This window comes from Archocentrus centrarchus, chromosome 3 (assembly GCF_007364275.1).
Source record: "Archocentrus centrarchus isolate MPI-CPG fArcCen1 chromosome 3, fArcCen1, whole genome shotgun sequence".
Taxonomy (NCBI): Eukaryota; Metazoa; Chordata; class Actinopteri; order Cichliformes; family Cichlidae; genus Archocentrus; species Archocentrus centrarchus.
In genome coordinates, this window is record NC_044348.1 from 6,783,550 (window position 1) to 6,803,889 (window position 20,340).

The following is a 20,340-nucleotide window of genomic DNA, read 5'->3' on the forward strand; positions in this document are numbered from 1 at the left end:
GGCCACACTAACAGGATATCAAGCCACGCTGAGAGGATTTTCTGGCAATCTACTGCTGAATTCACAGCACAACAGCACTAATGACACTCGGGCCCGACATCCATCATGGCAATGTTCATAAAGCCTGTGCCAACATGTAGCTTCCCTTCGGCCCTTGGTGCTAATCTATGCAGTGCAGGCACGGAGAAGCCATTACAGCTCTGAATACATGATGAGGCTCACAACTAATACTTCTCTCCACACCAGAGGGAGGTTGGAGGACGAGAGGCAATATAATTGAGGCCAGGAGGCAGATTGTGATCTATTGACATTAAGCTAGGGCTCTTAATCTGACAGTTGTCCCCTCAGAGATGTTGACAGACAGCTGGGTGGGCAGCCATAGCCTTTTACATGGATGCACGCCACGTAGTCCTAACTGTTAGATTCACACCACCCACCCCCAACCTGATGTCAGTTTTCTTTCTATGCAACAAAAATTCATCAGGACACTGTTAACGCTGCACCTCGAAAACAAAAGAAACATGGATGAATACCATGCTGAAATCTGCGGTGAGTACTGTGTAAAGCCCAGTTATTCTCTGGATTGAAGTGCTACATAGACAATATAAGAAATTCAGCTGTTGTTACAGACAACAAATCATATCAACAAATCTGTGTTTTTTGGCTAAGCCCAGCACATATACTCTGGTATTTTTACACAGCAGCCTAAAGCCACATGTGCGATGACACAAACACTTTGACAAAAACCTGACTGATCAAAATAAAATGCAAAGATTAGATTTCCTTCCATGTTTGGAAATGTGCCGCCTCCCTCCATGCTGCAGAAGTGCTGCCAACTTTCAATGGAAAGAAGCTCAAATGACACCATGACACTAATTAACATATCTATGATGTTGTTGCATCATTAGTGCATCCTGCCTAATGTCAGGATGTGTCAACCCTTTGTTTCCATTTGCTTCCTTCCTTCCTAACTGTAAATTTTAACAAGGCAGAATTTCCAATAAAGCTGTTCTCTTTTACATATTTTTCTCTTTCTTGTTGTCAGACAATGAGGCTACTATGAAACACTGACTGGAACTGAGCCCATTTAGACTACATTGTTAACCAGCAGTCCCTTACAAGCTATTTTCAAAGCTGCTGCTTTGCCCTCCTAAAATCCTGAGCCTTTAACTCATAATGACTTCAGACAAAATCATTATATACATATCCTAAAGACAACAAGCTGTGATGGCATTTCTGATATATTTACATGTAAAATGACCACTCAGCGAGAAAGATGGTTAATAAGTGCAGTTTATTCATGTCTATGTCAGCTACCACGCAGTCAACTAAAATCTGCAGCTGCTACTGGTTGAACAGGGAAGATGCAAAGAGTGATGGGCCCGCAGTCTAAAAGCATTTTTTGCATGCCATAGTCTGATTATTTAAGCAATTTTGAAAATAGTAAAATACCCAAATATGCAATGGTAGCAGTATTTTTTAAATATTCTATTATATTATACTAATTGTCGCTATCGGTGGTCAATATAATCAGAAAATTAGGCAGTATTTTTTCTATTTATCTATTGCTTGGCTCACTTTTTAAGCATTACATAGCTTTAGCTTCTCAACTTTTAATATTTATAGTTTTTTTTTGTCTTATATACTTATAACCAAAATATGGGTTTTCAACACTTGAGTGGGCAACTCATAATCAGTTTATTAAGAAAACAATCATCTCTTTAATTAATAAAGTTATTTTTAGTTGTTACATATGAATAAAGTAGGCCACACTGTAATGAAATGGATATATTATACTAAAAAAAACAGCTCCTGATCAGCTGCACAAAGATGCTGAAAACACACAGTGTGAAATTCTCTCATCCCTAAATTTCACACACACTGCTCTGTGAAAGAAAAAGTCACACAGACACACACACACCATCACACAAACCACTCTCCAAAGCCAATTAGATTACATCGGTGAGTCACATGCTAGATGGCTTCACCACTTAAGTGTTCCCAAACGGCAGCCATTTTTTCCACTGTCTCGGGTGCGTCAGGCTGTGATGTGTGGCCCAATCATCAGCAACACGGAGCCCTCGTATATTTAAATATGCGTGACTACAGGGCATGTTATTCTCCCCACATGTTCCCTGGTCTGCCTGTAGAGTCTACTGATTTATTGACGCTCAGTGACATGGGGAGGAGATAGCAGATAGCGTAGCGGGACTCCAGTGCACCACAACTGATGTGAAAAGCAGCCTAGCGTCTGAAATCATTTGCAGTTGCACTCCCAAGGCCCCAGTGATTTAAAGAGACATACTTCAGAGGGCTTCGGTGCCTGCCAGGGAAATGTAGTCACATCACATTAGAACCAAAGACATGCAAATAAATGCTGGGCCAGTGGAATCATCCCAGGCACATCACTGTTTCAAGGTTTCATTCTGAATCCAAGAGACTTCATAGTAGCCTATTGAGTTTCACTTTGCACAGCTCTCAAACCTACATCACAGCATGTTTGAATATCATTTAATGGCACAAGTACCTTGAACTGTCAGGCTGAACCAGTCTACAGGAAAAATTCCCCAGATATCTAAAAACAGGCTCATTTGCGAGAGCCACATTGACGAAAACTTCGACCACTCCTTTTAAAATCCTCTACCATGCAATCAATGTAGAGTTTGAGTAATGCCAGGCCCATTAGAGCTGACCAAATTGCTGCAGGAGGCAGAGAAAGAGTGTCATCTATTGTGGGAAACGATTGCTTAATATAGCAGGCAGGGCTTGAAGGAGTGCTTACCAGAGCACAATCCACTAAAATCAATAGCAACAGTCAGGCTATATTGTTTCAAACGAGGAAAAAGTGCAGCTACGATAAAAAGCACTCAATATTAGTGTCTGGGCTGGTGAGACGCTGAGTCAGGAGTCAGGAGTAAGTAATGCAGTGCTGTAGGGAAAGGTGGAGGGAAGGAGGAGAGGAGGGGTGAGGGGATAAACAGTGTAAGCAAGCTCCATCTATCCTGAAGGTCAGTAAACTTTTCAGGTTACAGCACTTCAGATTTCAGTGTTTATTAATTCATACACACTCACATGATGACTAATGTTTCAAGACATTTTCTAGTTAGATACGTTCAGGCTTACTGGTACTCCAGTAATATGGTAGCAGGAAGTCTCACAGGAAGTCTGTCTCTCAGTGATAAGCACAAAGGATACACATATTTGCATGCCATGGTCTTAAATAAGTTTAGTACTAGTCGTAGTACTGTTTTTACAGGTGCAATTTCTTTGCTTATAGCAATCCAGTTGTTGTTGGTGTGTCAGCAACTACTCACCTTGGGACTGCCTCTACTCGAAGCGTTTTAAAGTAATTAAAATATTAACGAGTTGGAACATTTTAAAGAGGTGCTCATCCTGTGTCAATTAACCTCTAACGATCTCGACAGCAATCTCTTCTCTTCATAAAAAAAATTAACTTCTGAAACTAACCCAGAATTAATTTCACTCATCTCCAGCAACAGTTTAATCCCCTAAGAACCCTAAGTTAGGTTTTGTAGATGCAAAGGATCTGATTAGGTCTAATGAAGGCTTCATTCTAAACTCTACATCTTTATCTTTATTGTATACAATATCCCCAGCAACATCAGGGCAGTTAGTGCAAGTGCAGGCTTGGATGTGTGTAGTATGTGCACGCCGTCTTAAAAGAATGAACAAATATTGTATAAAAATTGCTCCTCTGCAAATATAAGTGGGTCCATGTTCTGACAACAGAGCAATAATGACTCTCCAGCTAGTCTCTCGGTGGAAGCCAACTTCAGTGTCTTGGAAAGCAGCTAGTGTCAGTAGTCCCTGTTCTGCTATGCGGCCTCGGTGAGCTCAGCACATCTGCACAAGAACCAGCTCTCCACTTACTGCAGGTTCTAGTTAGAGAGGCCCTCCAGCCAGCAGCGGCTCTCCAGTGCAGAACAAGGACAACTGCGGTCCAAGAAAACGGAGTTGGAGTTCGTCCAACTGCAGGACGATAGCCTCCCTGGAGAGATAAGACAGTAACTGGTGAGTCTGCTGTCAGGAGAATGAGTTGCGTTAATATACCTGTGCTGCCCACCCAAGAAAACACTATAAGCTAGTTCATTTTTTGCGAACTGCAGCTCAGTGCTCCTTTGAGCCTAGACCATGGAGTTACTCACACAATAAATCAGAAAGCAATGTCACTCTGTGGTCTTGTCCCCACATGTTTTTTAATCCCATATTGCATTGGGTCCATGTATGCAAATGTTGATAAACTCAGTGCTGCGGTACAGAACGGGATTGCAAGACTGCACCAAAGAGTATGTGACATGTATTTATGCAATATAATGTTGTACTGTGAACGTGACTACAGCCACCACCGTGGTTGTACTGTAGTTGTGCTTTGGACCTGCAGGTTTCAGAAAAATATGTAAAAAAAAAAAAAATGCTAAAAAGGCAGCCAGCTCATTACATGGCCTCACAAGTCCATCAGACCTCACAGTGCAAATCAATTTAGGCCACTTTGATGAGCCAGTTGTCCCTTCTGCACCTATTGGCTGGATCTTAGCGCTCCCTGGCCTATCAAATCCTCTTCAACTGCTGAATAGAAAAACGACTTCCTTGTTTGCTGTTGAGAAAATGTATGTTACAAGGGGCTGCCTTTCCAAAAACACCGATATAGGTTGCTTACAACCTGTAAATGAATAACTAATGTTGTTTTTCTGTTGAGGAGTCTTCCTGCTTCATCTAATTCCAAACCAGGACTTTTAGTACAAGTTTTTGAACTTATATCAGCATTCCTCAGGGCTGTTTATATCTTACTCCCTCACATATTTCTTTTAGATATATAGACCTGCTCCTTAAGAAAACCTTTCCTGAAAAAAAAAAAAAGGGAAAAAAACAACAACTAGCATTCCAGCCACAAACCTCAGTTTCACTGTGATCCCCTCATCCTGGACTCGGTCAGCCTGAATGTCTCTTTGAGCTGCAGCCTGGAGTCCAGCTCACCTCATCAGTATGTATGCGCCCGCTTCATCCCCAACAACAACAGAGGCAGCAGGATGAAAAAAAAAAAAAAAACGAGCGGGATCCCTTAATAAAACAGGGCTGGATGGAGTCTTGTGAAGCCACATTCCCTTCATTCTGGGCCTGATATTTGTTGAGCACAGACAGCAGACTCTTCAAAGGCAGGGAACATTCCTGCAGGCCTCCTCAGATCTGAGACTCGGCTGCCCTCACTGCACCCCGCATACACATTCATACACATACATACAGCAGTGCAAACACACTTTTATCCTTTATTTCCTCTGCTGACCTATCAGAGCAGATCAGAGGAGCGCTCATTAGTGTGCATCGTGTGTGTGTTTTTGTTTACCAATAACTTCATCTCTGGATGTTTCAGTATCAACACATATTCTGTGGTTATCAACTCATTTGCTACCACAGAGCAACAAACATTAAACATTAATTTCATTGGTTGCAGTGGTACACCTGCAGTTTTATTTTACTTTTTATAAGTTTCAGGGGCAAAATTTAATTTCGGCATTGGTATTACAATACAAACACAGCGCTTTCTGAAGGTAGTTCACTAACAGTTAGGCAGGTTATAAAGACAAAATAACAAATGTATTTCATATTTCATGAACATATAATGTGGTTTCAGTTAGTTCTCCTTTTCTCATAGTCCTCATGTGTTTATTTTTCATTTCAATTAACTAAAATGTAAATGTCACACCTAGTTTTGGTTTTCAGTTTAGTTAATAATAATAACCTTGGTTGCAGTTGTTGTTGTTGTTGTTAAATTATTTATGTATGTGCAGTACTGTGCAAAAGTCTTGAGCCACCCCTCATTTCTTTAGGAGCCAGACTTTCCTGTAATTTTTTTTAACGTGGTCTTGTGCAATAGTTTTCCAGTTTTTCTTTGAACATTGTCTACTTTTCCTCTCATTTTCAGTCCAGTTCTTGTACCTGAACATGTTTGTTTGCTTGTTAATCCACTTATCACTGACCTATGAATCATTCAAGACACCTAACTTAACGGATGAACCAGTGTTGTGTCTAAACATAAAAGACAACTTAGCAAAGAACCATTTTAAATTGTATCTTTAAATTAGGGGTGGGACTCGATTAAAAAAATTAATCGAATTAATTACAAGCTTTGTAATTAATTAATCGAAATTAATCGCATTTTAATCGCATTTCAATATTTGACATGAGAAATATTAATTTAAGTTTAGTTGATGAATGAATCAATATACATAAGCTTAAACTTCAAAATTTTGTTTATTTTCCCACCAGTCTACTACACAGACCAACGAAGGGTGGAAGTGCTCCTGTGATGAACTCCTGAAATTAAAGTTAAGCATCATAACTGGATAGTTTTATTCAACATTAATGTCTCACTTGTTATAGTTGGAAATTAATCATTCGCTCAGCTGTATTCCTTGATGTTGAAATATGTTCTGCTTGTTTTAACAGCTTATTTTGAATTAAAGACTTAAAATTCAACCACAAAAAGGAGAAAAAGTTCGTTCTCCGTTTAACCAGCTGCTTTTACACAGCTGTGCTTCGCACTCAGGCGACATGAGCTACGCAGAGGTGACAGCAGCTGATATGAAGGCTAGCCGCTCACTTCCGGCCTTTGTGGTGTTCGTGGGCTGCTAAAGACGTGGGCCGGGTCCTTCGCAGGATGCGGCCCCTAATTTGGACATTGTGTGTCGATATAATCTGTATGCCGGGAACTCGCGCACTGAGAAACGTTCCACGGTGCAAAGTGCGATTAAAATGCGTTAAAATTTTTAACGCGTTAATTTCCCCGTAATTAATTCATCAAAATTAACGCGTTAAAGTCCCACCCCTACTTTAAATGCATTGTTACTAGCAGCCTGTAGCAAAAGCATATCATTTATTCCATTTCTTTAGTTGAATCTGTGAAAAATGCCAAAGATAACACAGTCTGACTGACATAAAATAGTATTTTTGCACCAACAAGGTTCAAACTTGGCATCTCTCTGCACAGTGTGCAGTGTGTCCTTAAAAATTCTGAACAAGTGGAGGACAAAAGGAAAAGTGGCAGGCCTAGAAACTATCTAAGAACATTACCTGAAAGTCATGTCCTTAAGAAATGGGGAAAAAAATCCAGCAAAGACCTGACACAGGACCTGAGAAATGCATCTGGCCCTTCAGTTAATCTGTCTTCTGTTTACTTAAACCTCATCAGAAATGGTCTCAATTAGAGGGTGGCTGTCAAGAAGGAAAGAAAACAGGGAGAAAAGACTGAGGCATGCCAAATTATACAAGAACTGGACTGAAAATCAGCGGCAACAAGTCTGATGGAGTGATGAATCCAAATTTGAAATTTTATATATATATATATATATATAGAGAGAGAGAGAGAGAGGAGGTCAGGAGAGAGGTACAACAGTGAGTGTCTACAGCCATCTGTAAAACATGGTGGAGGCTCTGTCATGGTTTGGGAGTGGTGCCAGTGGTGTTGGAGATCTTGTAAAAATTGATGGAATTATGAATGCAGAAATGTGTTCATCAGATTTTGATCCACCATGCAGTACCATCTGGAAAACATCTGATTTTCAGTACAACAATTAGCCCAAACACACTGCCAATGCGATAAAAACATAGCTGGATAGAAAAAATCACAATGGGAACACTATCAGTCATAGACTGACCTCCCAGAGCCTGGACCGTGACATTATTGAATGTACCTGTACCTGCTACTTGACAGAGAATGGACTAAAAGGCAGCCAACATCCAAAGAAGAGCTTTGAATGTCCTTCAATAAGCCTGGAGAACTATTCCTGAAGACTTCTTAAAGAAATGAGAAGAAAGCTGGCTCAGAGAGTTCAGACTGTGCTGGAGAATAAAGGTGGTCACAGATATTGACTTTCAAACTTGTTCAAACTCTGTTTTTGCCTTTTATACTGTATTTCCATGTATGTTTGCACATGTTTCAATAAATCGAAACCTATTTCCCGTTTTCCCTCACAAAATATAAAGGAATGAGCAGGGGGCCCAAGACTTTTGCACACCACTGGATTTAGTAATGTACAACTTTCATCCTGAATGTTTTTTTGAAAACACACACTATAACACATGGTAAACAGACTGGTACTTATATAGCACCTTTCTACTCAATTTGAGCACTCAAAACACTTCCTACTACAAGTCTCATTCACCCAGTCTCACACACTCTCACACAGATGCATCAGGGTAATTCGGGGCTCAGGATCTTGCCTAAGGAAACTTCAACATGCAGACTGGAGGAATCTATCCCCCGACATTCAGATTGGTAGACAACCTGCTCTACTACCTGAGTCACAGCCACAGATCCATAAACTCTGGCAGATATAGGAGTGGACAAAGAGAATGACTAAATATTTCTACAGATGCAGTTCACCAGTAAAAGGTTGCAGTTCAAAGCTACGTGTAAGACTACACTGTTTTGTACAGATATCCTTCATGAGGAAAGACTTCCTTACAGCAGGTGATGACAGCCTTCTTCTACCAGAGGCGTTAAATGGTAACAGCTTCACAATGCCTGAAGTCGTTCCTGCTGAGTAAGACGACATTCTTAAATGTCATCTGAGTAATTTTCTAGTTGTCGTCACTGGATCCATGTAAGCGATCAATCATGAGGCAGTAATCAGTATTAAACAAGATACTGTAGATGTACAGTAACAGTGACAGATGTACATTTATTTTAGGAACAGAAAAACCAGTTCATAGCTTGAAGCTGTGTAACTCGGTGCTGCTCGCTGTAAGCAGATAAGCAGCAGTTCAGCCGGTGCACGGAGACAGCACTAACAACATATTAACCCTGTTGCTTTGTTTACCTCAGGGCTCAGCTTTCCTAGAGGCTATTATAAATTAGCATTAGTGGCAAAACGCAATTAAGCCCAGTCTGCTCCATGTCACAGGCAGATCAACACCATGCAAAGTCATGCTAATTGGCTTAGCACTAAGCCTGTTTGAAGTGTGCTAGGTGGTGGCACTGGCTTATGACTGATACACAAATCTGGCCTCATCAAAGGGATGCCCAGGCAGCCTTACCTTCGCTTTAGTCATACATCACTGATTGATTTATTCAGGAGCTCTACTCTACAGCTGATTACTGAGAGTCCCCGAATGAAGCTGCAAGGCTGTGGCAGGGGACCACGGAGGGAAGGAAATAGAGTGAGAAACACCCATCCATCAGTGAACTGCCAAAAGTGTTTTAAGCAAGGTAAAAATCCATCAGGAGTGCGGCTGTCTCTATTTTTTTTTCTTTTTTTCTTTTACTGGCAAACATTCCAGGAAACACCAACATATAATGCAACATGAAAAACACATGCTGTACCTTCTCCAGGTTCATGCAGACTGATGGTTATGGCTCACTTTTTTCCCCTCATCCTGTTAAGATAGTTCAGGAAGGCTTTCCAGGACCTTATTCGGATCCATTTCTGTATCACTGCCTCTTTGCATACTCTTCACCTGCCAACATTTGAGCATTAAACTTAGCTTCTTTTTTTTTCAGCATTGCCAATAAATTGGAATTTATTTGAAAGGGATGATGTGTACAGGTGTGAATATGGAGAGAAGAAAGTCTCGCTTGATCTTTTCTTGTCTGCCAACAGGCTGACAGTATCTCCCTTTCCAAGAACATATTAGCATTCCTGCAGCGCACACCAATCTCAATGCTCCTTGTTGGGTCAGAGAAATCAAAGCGGTGCACATCTGAGAAATATCAGAGAGGGGACGCATAGATTAGTGCCCACGCGTTGTATCGCTAATTAAACTATAAGAGGGAAAATGGTGCTTGGCTGCTCTCTGAGGATAGACTGCTATCAAGTGATTGGCTTCAGGTAATCAATAGGCTCTCTGGGGTGGGGGAGTGACAAGAAACTACCTTCCCTTTTTGAATTCTGAGTTAAAATAAACTTGGCTCACACAGGAGAGTGAATATATATTATATCTGTCATGTGTTGGTCAGTTCTTCTTCATAGAAAGTACCCTGCAAAATGCTCTCCCAGGTACAGCTTGGTTATACATAAAGCTGCAATTAACAATTAGCGCACAATATCACCTTAAAATTAATTACACACTTAAGTCTCAAATCATAAAAATAACTCACAATTGACCACCCTCTCTGACGGACAGATACACAAAAGGCTAAGTCCATTATGAAAAATACAAACTATTTTTATGCAGTTTGACAAGTTTCTGGAGTTTGGGTGCAACAGAATCAAGTGTTCACTGATCCCACGAGCAGTTCATTTAATTCAGCAAGAACTCTTAATTCTCCTCAAAGTGTCGCTCACGCGGTTTCATGCGCAGCTGAGCCCTTTACCTGTTTTTATCTAGTTTTTAAATTATTTTCTTTGTCTTATCTGCTTTGCATTGTAGCACCAGCACTTTCAGTCTTCAACTATCAAATTGTGATTTAATTAGATTTACATTTTATGTTTCGATGCTGCCTTACTGCTAAAAGAGTTTTCTCTTGGTGGGCCAATAATTACCAAGAATCTGTGCATCAGTTTGCCTGTGAGCAACTTTTTATCAGTGTAACTCCTGAGCGCAGAAAAGGGGCGAGCATGGCTGTTCGCTATGGTTGACGTCATGTTTCATAAATGAACTTATTCACTATGTGTCAGTTTAAAAAAAATATGGATTAATGATAATTGGGTTTATCTTACACGTGGAAGGAAACAACATATCAGTTTTGGAAGTTTTAAAGTGTTATGTAAGTTTTTTTTCAGATAATCAGAAAATAAAGTTCAGGCTCTGAAGTGAAATTAAGCAGGCTAACAGCTGAGATAGTTATCCAAACCTCTGGTGTTACTGGACTGTTACATTTTATTGGTGAGGTTTGCTGATCGAAGGCTTGACCTTTTCTACCATTGGTATACTCTCACGGTTTCAATTAACATGGCAGACTCTGGAGCTACTTTTAGCCTTAGGCCTTGATTATACGTTGCGGACACGGACGGAGACAGCTGGAGACCAGACAGCCACGAAATCATTCCTGTTGTTCTTCTTTGAAGTCCGCTTGAAGCCCACAGCCTGGGGTGTGTACGAAGTTGGTCCACTGTAATGTAAATTCTTCATGGACGAGTCCGCACTGTAGCAAAAAATGGGCAGGTAGCCAGAAGTCCGCACAGACCCTCACACTTACCATCTTATGAAGAAATCTGCGTGACTTGGACCCGAGCGGAATCGTGAAGGCAGAAAATATAATCTTTAGGATTTTTTGCTGTGTGGGAACCACATAGCATTTCATATTAATCTTAGTAACAATTAGTAACATTGAATTAAAAAACTTCACTATTTGTAATGTTGGACATTTACAGGAATCCTGAAATCAACAATCTTAAAACCAACTCAGTGCAAACTAATTGCCTAGAAACTAAAAGCCTAGCCTATCTTTGATGATGTTGTTGCTTGTTTCCCAGCCTGCAGCTGTTATCTGTGAACTGATGAGCCACAGAGGCAGATATGTTCCTCTGATAAACTCAGTGTACGTTACTTCTTCACCACAAGATGACAAAGTTGGTGAGTGCCTCGTGAACCCAGCAGAACATTTGGCAGCTTTGGAGCTGGTGGAGAACAAAAGCGGAGCTAAAAGATAGTGACTGCTGCACTTATGTTCACGAGGTGTGCACAAACATGATAACAAGTCAGACAGTTCCTCTGTATTAGCTGTATGTTCAAATTGCTCGCTATATAGAAGAGAAACAAGGTCAGGCTGCAAAAATAACATAAATGTTTTAAGATCTGCAATATAAAAAGAAAAATCTCAATTAATTCAATGTTGAAATAATAAAAAAAATCTGTGTATGATACAAACAAACGAATTCAGTGTTTACGCAAAAAAAAAAAAAACTGCTCCTTTATTTGCTTTTTTTTCTTCAACTGTCAAATCCAATATGGAGTCTAATAGCTGGAAGATGGAAGTAGACAGTTACTGGCAGCCAAAGCTGTGGATGATGGCAGTGTTGTTTTGTTTACAGACCACCTACTGCAGCCTTCCCATGTAAGAAATGTCTGAATCCTGTCTGCAGGCATCACAAAGCCTTTCAGACACACAAGCCATTGAAGAGGTAATACAATGGGAGCAGAAAAAGGACTCCTCATAACCTCTCCCCTCTTCTATTTATCCCGCAAACCCCTGCTTTGATCAGTGAACGTGTCCTCAGGGAGGCTGGCAACAACAACAGAGCAGGTAATTCTGCCTCACCCCCTCCTGAGTCTTACCATGTCCAGTGCAAAACAAGCCAGTCTCCCAGCAGAACTGGCCCCGATTTAAACCCAACACTTCAACCTTTTCTGTCTTCATAAGAAAGGAGCAGTGTATTACCTGACGTGCACTGATGGCTTTGCATGAAGAATGAAATGCTATGCGAGGCTAGACAGGAGACGGATGAAAAGGATTAGCGCTCGGGCAAGGATCTGCTACAGCCTTATTTACAACTGACAATGTTTTTCTGTGGAGAAGCCACCCTTAATTTGCTGCTTAATAGCTGACTTCCACCACCATGTTCAAATCCCCCTGAGAGGCTTTTGTGGTTTGTTCGCAAGATGTCTTCACTGCATGCATTGCAAATGAGCCTTTCAGAAAAGCACCTCACCTTCCGGCCAGAGCTTACAACACACAAGTTTTTTGTTTTTTTTTTGTCTTACCCTATTCTTTTCTACTTCTATCTGCCAGTAATAACCTTCAACTAACCTTTAAACCACTGTGAATAATTTAAATCCTATTTTCATATCAATGGAGGAGTCAAGCCAGGCAATTATCTTTTATCTGTGTACTTTGCTGTCGGAGCAAAGCATAATAAAGTCTTCCCCAGAGAGAGCGAGAGAGAGAGGGAGAGCAGAGACGGAGAAAGACACAAGGCATAGATAGTGTAGAGGAGCCATAGGCCATGAGGACATAGTGGTGAAAGAAAGGAAAGAAATTCGGGGAAAAAAAATTAGCAAGAGAACAGCACAAAGAATAGAAATACAAAGTGTGGATGCTTGTGATGGTATCTTTTAGGCTCCAATGAAAAGAATGAATAATTCACTAATGAGCAGCAGATCTGTCATGGAAAGAAACACTGCTTACATCTGTGCCGGTTTCCAGGAAGGGGATGTGGCGGCTGCCGCGTGTGCGGTTTGGTGTCTGGTGGAAGACAGCAAAGATAAACATGACAAATTGGCAGTTCAATTAGAACTTTTGGTTCGCTGTTTTCTCGGTGCGTAGCCGACAGCTTCACTCAGTGACACTCTCTTTCCAGGCCAAGGCAAGGCTGTGTTAAAGCTCATTTGTGAGACAGTGATATAGAGCCGTGTTGTAGATGGGTGCATCCTAGGGAAAAAAAAAATGGAAAGGGAGAAAAGAAAAAAAATGTGAAGAAGAAATTCCCCCTGGTACTCATTAAAATTCAGCAGTACAGCAACACCCCCCCCCACCTCCCCCCTCACTTTGCTCCTCTTTCCCCTCCCTCTGTCTTTTCCTCTTTCCTCCGTCTGTTCAGACTGCCATCGTCTCGCCTTGTTGCCTCCCTGCATGCCTCCCTGGATTGTCCATGATCATTTTTGATGAATTCATAAAACTTGCTGCATTCTTGATTGAGATGGAGCGGTGGAGAAAACAAGAGTGATGGAGAGAAGAAAAGCAATATCCACAAGCACAGAGGAGGGATAGAGAAGGCAGTGGGGGAGGTGAAGAAGTGAATGTGTTTTGGGGTGATGGGATGCACAGATAACAAGAGAAAGAGGAGAGAGGATGAGGGTAGCAGCTATAGGCTTTGCAATATTGATCTATGGTGCACAGATGAAAAGAGCAGGTGAGCACTGCAAGTGAAGGCAGGATTTCCTTTGGTTGAGAGTGAATGCAGGGCACGTTATTGAGAGAGCTGCCATCTTTGAACCAAGACCAAACTTTTCTCGACTTGCGTATGCCTGCTTCTTCAAATCCCTGTGCAGGCCAGAGGCACAGCACGTAACAGGATCAGAACAAACAAGGGTCTTCAACTGCTCATCAAAGCCACGAAAAAAAAAAGAAGAGTTGCAAAATTCATCCTTAAATGTAATTTCCCAGACACTAATACATACCTGATGTCATGATGATACTTAGAAGCAACAGGTGACCAAATCAGTGTGATGAGGTCACCCAGCAGGTTGTCTGTGACAGAGATCCCTAATCCAGCTACCAAAATCTTAATTCCTCTGTCAGACTTGAAAAGAGAAGTTTAAGTAAACATTTATACTCACAATTCTGGTGAGCTGCAGACTACTTGTACTAGTTAAGTACTTGTGCGAAGCCACTGTAACCAGAGCTGAGTGTTTAACCGAATACAGGGAATTACTTCGGCAAGATCAAAATAAAATATGGGACTAAGAAAACAAGCAAAAACCCCAGTAGCAAAAACTGCAGTTCCTTCAGTGGCCACTTGAGGCTGGTTATTTAACTCAACTGTTTAAATTGCATTAATTTTGTTAATTTTATGCTGTGGTTGATTACAGACCACCCAAGAAGCCCGTGTTCAGTGTTTCCGGTTAGTAAAGTTATTAGCTCATCGCTGACTTTCTACGTCTCTTATGGGGGAAGCTACTGTTTGTTTTAGTTTTATGTGTTTAAGAGTCAATAACAATATTTGAATAATAAGAATAAGTAAAAATACAAATGCAAGGTTGAACTGTGTGTTTATGTATATTTGTTCTGTATAAACATGTTGCTATATGACAGTCAGAGATTTCCTATACTTCAGGAGGTCAGATGTATTACCTCAAACGCAGGCTAGTTTTTTTTGGTTTGTTTCCTGCCCTTTACCACCAGCACCACGACTCTCACCGAAACAAACATGTACACAGAGCAGAAAATACATAATCTCCATTTCCCTCTGGTCGTTTCCCAGCCTTTGAATTACACACACTGACTAATTGACCAACAGCCTGGTGCAGAATCTATCCCCAGAGAAACAGCAGCGTGGAGGAGAGAGGAGACTGGTTAGGCACAATCACAATGGGAGCGGGCTTAATGATGTGCTGAACATCCCCCCCCAAAAAAAAAAAAATCCTTAATAAGCTGGGAAATTCTCTCGCTATTTTCAGCTGCAAAGAGCTTGTCTTCTAAAACATACTGTATATGTTTCTTTAGAAAAGCACAATTAGACAATTACACTAAAACGTATAAATATCATTAAGACATATTCAGAGCTAATTAATTTAGAGGCTGCAGCGTTCTCATGTGGGGAAGGAGATGGAAAATACAGAAATAACAGAGGCGGCAAATGTTGCTTTCAATTTTCTTTTTGTTAATTTGCAGACTTCCCACTGGGAGAGGTAAAATAACCCCCAGTCAGACTTTTTTCTTTTGCTGTTAATAATAATAGAGTTGCTTTTTCAAGCTAGGCAAATAGAGAGGCTGATTTGCATAGCTTAGGATATGCATCGCTGCAGAAAAGGGGCCAAAATGTCCTTAAAAGCTGCATCAGCTTCAGTAAGTCTTTGTTTTTGTTTTGTGTCCCCCCCCCACCTTTTTTTTTTTTTTTACTTTAATGTGCTAATAAGTTGTCAGAGGCAGTTCTGGATTTTGGCACAGGCACATGCACACACTTTCTCATTATTCCTTTAGCAGCACTCCTTTTTCACTGCTCTTCACTCTCTCGCTCTCCCTTAGTCTCATTTCGTCTCTCACCCACAGCCCCTCCGGTCCCCCCCCCGTCACCCAGGGGAAAAATGCCCAGACTTTACTCGTGACAGATCTGCTCCCTGCAGATTTGAACTGCACATCCTGCCTCTCTTCAAGGTGACAGACGGTTGTACGCCGCGCTTTAACCCAATTCACCCCTAAAGCGCACCCCAGTGTCTTACTAACACTTTCCTCAGTACAAAGCACACACAGATCAAACGCCGTGCTATCCCCATACACTGTATCAAAGAATAGCTAGGAACGAGCACAGGGGAACGATGCGGATGACCTGCCAGAGGGCGTTGTATAAATCGTGTGCAGATGCAAATGCACCTGTGTACTATTCCTGGGTTTTGTCAGAGAACAGTTTCTTTTTTTGTTTCTTAGGTGAACGCTAACTTGAGCGAACACCTTTTGTTAGATTAACAAAATGTGTTGAGTTTATGCATATGTATGATATCAGCAGTATCCCAGAGTGAAAATGATCCCTACACACAAAGTACTGGGCTGAGCCTGGATTATTTTAGCTTTATTATTTGAATTTTTTCATTAATATTGTTAGAAACGCATGTATTTAAAAAAAAAAAAAGACAAAAAGAATGTGACAAAATCAAACCATGGTAGTACTGGAGGAAATGTCAGGAGATCTTTATGAAGAAACATCCTGTTGGGACAGCAGATGATGAAAATAGAGTATAAACAACTCACCACTGGCCACATTCATCCTTTTCTTAGTCATTTTCTTATTTATGGTCTTGAGTGATTCCACAGTAGGTTTGTCAAAAAACAAAAAACAAAAACAAAAACAAAAACAAAAACAAAAACAAAAACAAAAACAAAAACAAAACAATATTCAGATACTAATCAATACTGAAAAATTACTATTGGATCAGATACCCATTCACAACAGTAATGATACCAACAGTGGCGCTTTTGCCTCCTCCAGCTGACACACAACTACACACACCCCCTCCCGTCACTAGACGCTGAACACATGAACCATATTTATGAGGAATTTGGAGGGGTCAGTAAATCTCCCGTTTTAGCAACATTTAAGCATTAAACAGTTGTCATATATGTTAACCTGGCCATTTAATTATTAGCAATTACCCATAGCCACTGTAGCCGTCTGTTATCATTGAGGTAGCAGGTAGCAGCTATGGCTACTAATAAAATGTTAACATTGGAGCCAGTGTTAATTTAACAGGATAACATTTTTTTTTTATGTCTAAGAAGTGTTGTGTTTCTTTTAAAGTCCCAAAGCTGAGAAAAGTCTACCAGCAGTCAGACAGAAACAGTGTGTGTAACGCTACACAAGGACACATGAAAAGGTTATAATGTGTAGACATGACACCAAATGTCACATAGGTAACATGTTCTTTATATGCAACTTATGATTTCACATAGTAAAAACAGTATTTTAAAAAGCTCCCCTTGATGTGATATTCTTGAATGTGTTTCTTGTGTGTTTCTCTGCTACATTCTGGACTGTTCTATTATTTTGTATATTAATGAACTTCCAAGCAGCTACCGTTGGGTTTTTGCTGGAGCAAAGCTGCCCTGTGTAGGTGAAAAAGGAAGGGCCAAAAAGAGGAAGGCAGACTGGAAGCCTTAAGCCCATCATTTGCACATCCATGCATGTACAAGCACACACTTCCACCAAATATCAAGAGTGAAAAAGTCTAATTCAACTGCAAATCAGAAACATTTATGTGCTTTATGAGGCGAGGTGACAGCAGCACGCTCCTCAGGCAGCGCTGCCAGCCTTCAGGTTTCACAGTGTTTTAACAAGGCTCATGAAAGTATCCAAGATGTCCACTGTTCCTCTCATCCATCACATCCAATAAAGGTGAAGCAGCAAAAGCTGAGGATGAGACTCTTTTTTTCCGCCTTTCTTCTCTCTTTTCACCTCAGGCTAGTCAGAGCGAGTTAGCGTCTCACCCCGATGTGTTCATAATTCAAATGGCAACACTGTCTGTCGTGGTGATGTGCCATGCATTATTCAGCACAATCCTTTCCGCCTGCAAACAGACAAACGCGGCGCTATTATGGCAGCACTAAGGCAAACAGCAAACAATCAAAATGGCAGACATTAATTGCTTAATTAGGTGACAAAACAAATGTGAAGTTGACAACGAGGGGGTTGCCACTATATTTTGGCAGGTTCATCAATTTTAAAGAGGTTGAGGCATCTCACAGGTGCAACAGGTACATTTGAAAATTAATGGCTATGAATACTCATCCTGAACTTTATTTCTGCTTTAAAACAGCAAGAAAGTACATATGATCCATTATGCTCTAAGACAGAGCAACAAGTACAGATCATTATCAATTTATCTGATCAATAATATAGCACATTAGTTTATGAATTACTATAATGCTCAAAAATTTAAAGAAACACTTTTTAATCAGAGTATAGCATCGAGCCAATTAAACCTCTGGGATATTGATCTGGTCAGTTAAGTAGCAGAGGGGGTTGTTAATCAGTTTTAGCTGCTTTGGTGTTAATGAAATTAACAACAGGTGCACTAGAGGGGCAACAGTGAGACAACCTCCAAAACAGGAATGGTTTTATAGGTGGAGGCTACTGACAGTTTTCCCCTCTTCATCTTTTCGGACTGTTTTTTCACTAGTTTTGCATTTGGCTAGGCTCAGTGTCACTACTGGTAGCATGAGGTGATACCTGGACCCCACATAGGTTGCACAGGTAGTCCAACTCCTCCACTATGGTGCATCAATACGTCCCATTGCCAGAGGGTTTGCTGTGTCTCCCAGCACAGTCTCAAGAGCATAGAGGAGATTCCAGGTGAGAGGCAGTTACTCTAGGAGAGCTGGACAGGGTTGTAGAAGGTCCTCAATCCATCATCAGGACCGGTATCTGCTCTTTTGTGCAAGGAGGAACACAGTGAGCACTGTCAGAGCCCTACAAAATGACCTCCAGCAGGCCGCTGGTGTGAAAGTCTCTGACCAAACAATCAGAAACAGACTTCATGAGGGCGGCCTGAGGGCCCAACGTCCTCTAGTGGGCACTTTGCTCACTGCCTGTCACTGTGGAGCCCAACTGGCATTTGTCACAGTGGAATTGGCAGGTCCACCACTGGCGCCCTCTAATGGAGAAGGGTCTGGAGAAGCTGTGGAGAACACTAAGCTGCCTGTAACATTGTTCAGCATGACCGGTTTAGTTGTGGGTCAGTGATGGTCTGGGGAGGCATATCCATGGAGGGATGCACAGACCTCTGCAGGTAACCACACCCTGACTGCCATTAGGTATTGGGATGAAATCCTTGGACCCATTGTCAGACCCTACTCTGGTGCAGTGGGTCCTGGGTTTCCCCTGGTGCACGAAAATGCCCATCCTCATGTGGCGAAAGTATGCAGGCAGTTCCTGGAGGACAAGGTCAGATACCACTGACTGGCCCTCACGCTCACATGCACACGAGCACATGGGGGCCACACAAACTGCTGAGTACCATTTTGAGTTGCTGCAATGAAACTTTGGCAAAATGGACTAGCCTGCTGCATCATTTTTTCACTTTGATTTTCAGGGTGTCTTTGAATTCAGCCGCTGTAGGCTGATAACTTTCATTTCCATCAAACAATGTGCCATCCTTTTGTTCCTAACACATTACCCAGTCCATATAAGTATAGATACCTAGCATGATTGTTTTCTTGAGATCTGATGTATTTTCAAAGTGTTCCTTTAATTTTTTGAGCAGCATGTAAGCATTACATTGAAAATAAAAAAAGCTCACTAAGAAAAGCCTGATCGCCCTGATATAACAAATCTTTAATGTGTTTCTCTTCTGTAACACAGATTGTGCTATAGAAAGGGGAATGCAGTGGGTCAAACAGAGAAAAATTTAATTATGCATTACAATAACTTCACAGCTCCAAACGTTCAAATCATAACTAAGTATAAACAAATAATTTTCGATTTACTGACCACTGTACGCAAATTAGAGGAAAAATCCAAGGCAGAGTTGGGTTCTTAAGCTTAAACTCAATTCATTGATTAAATCTGACTTCTTGCTTGGAAGTCTAGCTAAAAATCAAATAATGTAATGGACTGGGTGTATGCAGAGGCCCTCTGTTTGATAATCTGAGTCAATACTGCTTATACAATCAGGAGTAAAGAGCTTGAGGTGAGCTGGCAGGACGTGGCCTCTGCTCCAGGTTGATTAAAGGCTGACTATAATCCCAGTCAGACTCAGAGTCTCCGCAGTCAAACACAAGAGAATCATTACTACCTTTATCAGGTGCCCACTTCACTTCACAGCCATCAATAGAATCGTGATCAAAGACAGCAGCAGCGAATGCTATTCTGCTGGATGTCCCATGTTTGTTTGTTTTTTTGTTGTTTGTTTGTTTGTTTTTTTGTTTCTGCAGAAACATAATTTCCATTATTACTATAAAGCCACATAACCATAAATCTCACACACCGTAAAACAAAGCAGATGGTAGCGTGCCAGTTTATGCCCAGCGGTGTTTGTGTGAAAGCGAGTCAAACGGAGGGGATGTCGTTGCACCTTCTCCACCCACCTGACAAAGCGCTAATACAGGGAGCAGTTGTTCCTTTGTCTCTCACAGGAGCAGAGCCACCGGGTGGCCAGTGAACCTGCCCGCTGATGTCTCGTCACACAAAACGCAACACAGCATGGATGCATTAGAGCATCTGCATGCACATA